This window comes from Pteropus alecto, unplaced genomic scaffold (assembly GCF_000325575.1).
Source record: "Pteropus alecto unplaced genomic scaffold, ASM32557v1 scaffold7, whole genome shotgun sequence".
Classification (NCBI taxonomy): domain Eukaryota; kingdom Metazoa; phylum Chordata; class Mammalia; order Chiroptera; family Pteropodidae; genus Pteropus; species Pteropus alecto.
The window spans coordinates 3857008-3864122 of record NW_006494614.1 but is presented as its reverse complement, the minus strand read 5'-3'; the positions used below and the strand labels follow the sequence as shown (position 1 = coordinate 3864122).

The following is a 7115-nucleotide window of genomic DNA, read 5'->3' as shown; positions in this document are numbered from 1 at the left end:
CCTAACAGGGAGATTTATGCAGCATAAGCTACATAATTATGGGCGTTTTTCACTTTGTATTTTTATCAGGTATCTTTCAAACTGTGCTAACGATGTAGTTGGTAGTCTATTGTTAGATTTTGAAGATTAGTTGTTAGTAAAATGCTGTTATTGATAAAAACACATAATTGAGAGATCAACCAACTCAACTGAGGCCCTCTAAAAGAACACTATTCCAGGAAGAATATATTGGAGTGTCTTGCCCTGGGTTGTTTCACTTCATAAATGGACTGACTCCTGGTTAACAGAAAATTCTGGAACGACCAATTTCCCAATAATGATGTTTTTTTTTTTTTAAAGCAACTTACAATTAAGTATCCTGTAAAATACCCTTTTCTTTGCATCCTACCATTGGCAACTTTTCATGACCAGAGTCTCAAATTCTCGCAATCTACAGAGGAGACTCTTTTCTTCATTATCTTTCCCTGGTTTCCAGGAGAACTGCCAGTAGGAGGCAGCAACGACTGCCTGTGGCAATAGCAGCGGCTCTACTCTGCACAGTAGTTAGCTGCTGGCTTCATTCTTCTGTCATTATATAAGCAAGATGACACTGTTCTCTAATCCAGCTGAAGCTGATAAGTACCATCAACCTGTCACTTCCTACATTTCAAATTCTAACATCACAGCATCAAAGAGTTTTTACATTTCGATTTCTTTTGCTGGCAGCAGCCGGTAGCCTCTCATTCTCCCACGGTGTTCTAATGCTGCATTTGCACACCGGGGTTACTCCCAGACTGAATAGCAGGTCATCCCCTGCTCACTGAGCTCATCTGTGGCCCATGTGCTAGGCAATTTAGATCCAATCAGCCCTTATTTAGCTCAAGAGTAATGAGTAGCATAGTGACACAGACTTAAGCCTGACCCTCAGGACACTGCTCATCAAGCAGTAAAACTGTGACAAAATCATTCATCTTCCACCCGCTGGCAAGAAATAATACTCGCACTCACTGTATTACTTTTCAAGATAAAAAAAAAAAAAAGTCCTGAATTTTCATGATGTGAGACATTAATTTGCAGAAAGCTGAATTCCCTTAAACCCCCCTGTTGCTATGAGCTCACCAGGGGGAAATAGGCCTTAGGAGACTGAAATGGAATAAAGAAAATTGCTCCAGCTTTCTTTTCATTTTAAATAAGCCTTAAATCTGACAAGAGATATCCTAAAGAGAGAAAAATATATATCTTGTAAGGTAAAGAAGGAACAATCAAAATTAAGAGTTCCAAATATTAGTTTCACTCCTTATATTTGTGCTTAATATTGTTAAAATACAAATAAAATTTGAAATAGAACAATTACTCACCCTTCTCCACAAGGTAGATGCTCCTTATAGGCCATATGGTAGCAAATGTAATCCATATCATAAAACAAAAATGTACTCTGGTATTTTCTAATAATCACATCTTAAAGAAAATAACTTTAGAGTAATTACCAGAAGATGATGAAGATAGCTAGAAATATTTTTAAGTTATAATGAATCTATTTTTTTCTACAATTTATAGTACCTTCTGAGGTCTTATTAATACAAAAATAATTAACAGGAAAATTAAGAGATTGGTTTCCTTACCTCGCTGACACAACACATATCATTAAAAAAAACACATCTAGTAACTTATTTTACTAAACTTATTGGATGTAAATGCTTATATTATTATTTGCTTCCTCACTTGCTTCTTCTGAGTATTTCCCTTTTAAAACCAAAGCCACAACAGCAGTTTATCTCACTGGATTTCTTCAGACTGGGTCCACTTTACTGAAATCACAATTTCAGGTCTTTTTATCCATTGCATAGTTGGAAAAGAGTTAACTTTAGCAATCCTGTCACAATTGGGATTTACCAGTCTTCAATATATTTCTTATGACAACATGTCTTTGGTTTAAGAAACATCGCACTGTGTGGTGCCATGAAAGATCACAGTAGCAATGTCTTCTTTCAAACTCATTGCTGAATTTCATCCAAAGCTTCAAAGATCTAGGTGGTCTAAATACCTACAGTGAACCATGGGTTCAGACAAGGAACCACAGTGAAATAAATAAGATTGGGGAAACTAGCTTCCGTCTCACCCCGACGTCTTTTATTACCATTTGCTCAAGAGAAATACTCTATTCCCTAAACAGAGCTGATCCACTTTCAAAAGAATAAAATGTTTCCTTTACAGTGTATATTTCTTTTGTCCTTATCCTTTTGTCCTAATGTTCTTCATCCCAGTTTCTACTTGAAAGTGTTCTTTCTCCATCCTTACCATCCCTCTTTTTCTTCTTTAATTATAAGGTGGATTTACTGCTTCATCTCAGAAAAAAGGTTTTTAGTAACTTTGAGAACTACAAATCAGAAGTTATAAAGTTCCATACACCTACTTCTTGAAAATAGGAGTAATCTTGGAAAGAAAATCTAATTTATCTAATATAAACCTCTAGTCATGTCTTTAATTTTGTAATTATTGGAAACTGGGGTTAAATATTAGATCTGACCTAGATTATAACTGGAGATAACAAGACACACAGCAAATACAAAAAACAGAATGCTAAAAAGAAAAGTGGAGAAGACTAAGACATCCATGGACACTTTGGTACCTTTCCTTTGTATTCAGCATTCTAAATTTCACATAGATGTGCCTTGCTGCGAGTCTATTACATTGTGCTGGAGTCATTCAATAGGTCCTTTCAATAAGTAATCTTCCATTCTGAGAAACTGTCGTAAATTATTTTATTGATTATTACCTCTACTCCATTACTTCACTTCTCTTTTCCAAATACCTTGCTTCTAACACAATCGAAATACAGATAATCTCTACTTTTAGACTGGAAGTGCTCCAGCCTTGATGGAGACATTCCTGAAACTCTCAAAAGCAAGATAAAAAGCTCAAAGGCCGACTTATTCCATGTATTCCCATATTTCAGGGGGAGAATAGTTTGATGATAACTACTGAATTGGTAAAATAAAATAATAAAAATGGTCCAAAAAATTTCGGCTAGAGTAGACATGAGTTTTATCTTTCAATAACACCAAAACCCAAAAAATTAATTGAGAAGAATGGACTGTCATCTTTCTAGAGGTCCCTTTTGCCCACTGGTGCTTAGGAGGCAATAAACATGGAGGTGAAATTCAGGTTATGCATTAAATCTATATAGCCTGACTACACAGATACTGTTGTCTACTTTCATGCTGGATATTGGCTAGAATTGTTGGATACGCAGGTAAATTTTGGGGACAAGTATAAATCATTATCAAATAATGCTAAATAATTAAAATATGAAATGGTGAAAAAAGTGATGGTTTGAATTAACACTTACCTAAGTGCCTTTCTCTATTTTCTCGGTATATTTTTCATGAAATAAATGCATGAGTACATACCATATATGCTTCACTTAACTAGTTCACTGATGTACCCCAAATACCTATAATAATGCCTGCTATCATAGTAGGTACTCACAAACATTCGTTAGATTTGTTCAATGAATATGTATCTAGTGTAAAAAAAAATTACAACGCAACATAGAAAACAATAAAGGACATTAGAAAGTTAAGAAAATTCAAGGGGAAGAGAGATTATTCAAGATTGGAAACACATGGACAAGCATACATTTCAATAGAAGCTTGGAATAAAGAATAATACTGTTCACATAAAAATGAAGAAAAAGCAAAGAAAATGAACATTTACTACGAGATTATTATGGTCCATGTTCTGAATAGGTGCAGGCACTAAGGCAGTGCTGTCCAAGAGACCTGCTGTCCACTACAGTAGCTATTAACCACATACAGCTATTGAGGATCTCATATGTAACTAGTGTGAGAGAGTTGCATTTTCCATTTTGTATTCATTAAGCTAAACTGTCACACGTAGCTAATGTGTATACAAAGCAGAGATCTAAGCAGATGTTCACAGAATTCCTTTAAGGTGGGTATTACTTTATAAAGATGCAGCTGTAACTTAGAAAAGGTTAAGTAACTTCTCAAAATTGCACAGCTAGTTAGTAGAGGAGGGGTGATTTGAATTCTTCTTTATTGACCCAAAGGCTCCTGCTTTTTATAATATGCTAGAACAGTAGCAACTCTTAGACACTGCTAGGGGTTCCTGAAGAAGCAGAGGCAAAAAGTACAACTTGCTGCTGTGGAATCGTCTACTAATGTCTGGAATTCTGGCTCCTCCCATATAGCATGCTCTCTGATTCCATCTCTAGCTCTGATCTAAATACTACTAGTTTCCGAAACCACCTTTCCCTTCCTTAAAATCCCTTTAAGTAAGTCTTTTGTTCTGTTTTTTTTTATTTTTTTTCTGCTCTGTACTCTGCTACCCCACCTCTGTGCTAGTCTGATCAGCACTGACCATTTCTGACTTCTGATCTTGACAGTTATTTTCATTCCCTTTATTTAATTAAGCCTTTTCTAATCATTGATTGTTCAGTCCCCAGAACTGGCCTGAACCCTCAACTGGCTTTGACAAGAAAACATAAACAAAGGTAAGAAAGACTTGACGATTTCTTGAGAACTAGTAGTTCCATCTGACTATAGTAAAGAGGAATCATAAGAAAAAGTTGCAGACATAAGTAAAGCCAGACGTGTATGACTTTGAAGACCATAAGGAATTTGAAATTTTCTGTGTCTATCGGGATGTCACTAAAGGTGTTAAAACACAAAATGATATAAGCAGACTTGTTCACCAAGAGGAGAAATGTGGCAAGAGAATATGAGATGAGCATAAGCAACAAAAGAAAAAATAGATAAATAGGATTTCATTAAAATTTAAAAAATTTATACTGCAAAGGACAACACCAAGAAAGTGAAAAACAACCCATAGAGTGGGAGAAAATATTTGTGAATCATATATCTGATGAGGGACTTGAATCTAAAAAATGTAAAGAATTCTTACAATTTAATAACAAAAAGGTAAATAATTTAAAAATAGGCAAAGGATCCAAATCTATATTTCTCGAAAGAAGACATAACAATCAATAAACACATGAAAAGCACATGATCAACATCATTGGACACCAGGGAAATGCAAATCAAAACCACAATGAGATACCAACTGACATCCAGTAAGATAACTATAATCAGAAAGACACTTAGCAAGCAACAAGTGCTGATAAGGATGTGGAGAAAGTGCAACTTGATACACTACAGGTAGGGATGTAAAATGTTACATTGGAAACCGTTGGGCATTTTCTCCAAAGGTTAAAAAGTATAATCAAATGAACCAGCATTCTTCTCCTAAATAAATACCCAAGAAAAAGGAAAACATGTCCACACAAAAACTTGAACCCAAATGTTCATATCAACATTATTCATAAATAGCCCCAAAGTGGAAACAACTCAATGTCTATCAACTAATGAATGGATAAATAAAATATGGTATATTCATATAATGAATTATTTAGCAATAAAAAGAAATGAAGTACCAATATATGCTACAATATGAATAATCTTGAAATTATTCTAAGTGAAAGAAACTAGTCACAAAAGATGACATGTCCAAAATAGGCAAATTACTATAGGGACAGAAATGAAATATTTAGCAATAAAAAGAAATGAAGTACCAGTATATGCTACAATATGAATAACCTTGAAATTATTCTAAGTGAAAGAAACTAGTCACAAAAGATGAAAGGTCCAAAATAGGCAAATTACTATAGAGACAGAAAGTAGATTAATGGTTTCTATGGATGTGGGATTGGGTAGGGGAAAATGGGAAGTGACTGCTAATAGGTATAGGTTTTCTTTTTGGGGTGATAAATTGTTCTAAAATCATGGTGATGGTTGTACAACTCTGTGAATATACTGAAACTATTAATTGCATGACACGTAAATTATATCTTAATAAAGCTGGTCAATAAGTGAATTGTATGACGAGTGATATACATATCTCAATAAAATTGTTAAAAAAGAGAGCTGGTCTAAGGAGGGAAGGCAATGGAGGCAGGGAGATTAGATAAGCATTGATAATCTAAAAATGAAGAAAAAATGTAGTGAGAATAAAGAAGGGATGAAAAAAGGAGATCCTCCAAACACATTAAAAACAATTCTCTCAATCAACTGGATATAGAGAGAAAGGAAAGACATACATACATGTCACATTTCTATCTTTAAAAATTACTTTTTCTACAGCACCTCCTTACCATTTTAATAACACAGAATCACAATTTCCAACAGTTCTATAATTGTGAGGCAATGTTCATGACGTTCCGTACAAACCTGATTTTGTTTTTAAAAAATTTGATTTATTTACACATCAAAAAACATTTACTGAATGGCCTCTGAGCCAAAGGTACTACATAAAGAATGGGGTAAGTACCATCCAAGGTAAGTCCAAACACATTCACACACATCCATTGAGGTTGCCAGGAATAAAGTGTAATGCAAAGAAATGGTTACTTTATGGGTTCTTTTGAAAATAATAGTAGTATAATAATAGCAACAGCTAACATTTATTGAACATTTACTAAGGTGCCAGGCTCTGTGCTAACCACTTTATGTTCCTATTGCATTTAATCCTTAAAATAACCTAGTGAGGTATGTGCTATTATCATCATTTTACCAATAATGCCTGAAATTTGGACACAAAAGTTTTCCCTTATAATATTTGAAAAGAGTCTATGGTCATGCTACCCTGAACAAGCCCAATCCCATCTGATCTCGGAAGCTAAGCAGAGTTGGGCCTGGTTAGCACTTGGATGGGAGACCACCTAGGAAGACCAGGTGCTGTAGGTGTAAAAAATAAAACAAGGGATTGTAAGCTGACAAGGTTCTTGCAATCTGTGAGGTCAACCAAGGGATGTCTCGCCTAAAAAATGAATGAATGAATGAATGAATGAATGAATGAATAAAATTATTTTAAAAGAATCACTTTTTACTTATGCAAGGAGAATTCGTATCTATGTAACAGATCTAGCTGGAGACTAAATCAATAACCCAAATATTAATTCCTTCACTTGAAATATGAAGCAGATAACCAATGTTTCAGCAAAATACAAAAAAAGTGCACAAATATTCTTAAGTTAATAGGGTGAGATATTATTGCATAAATTTATAAACATGTAATACAAAAGGGCTATAGTAAATACACTTTGCAAAATCCATACC

General features: G+C 34.4%; 1 protein-coding gene and 1 pseudogene across 4 annotated transcripts in view; one reads left to right on the top strand and one right to left on the bottom strand.

The window, feature by feature from the left end:
* MMS22L (MMS22 like, DNA repair protein) overlaps positions 1-7115 on the bottom strand; it is a 116985-nt gene that overhangs the window by 60819 nt on the left and 49051 nt on the right. The gene's annotated exons all lie outside the window — the stretch shown is intronic.
* LOC112474799 lies at positions 6625-6743 on the top strand (annotated as a pseudogene).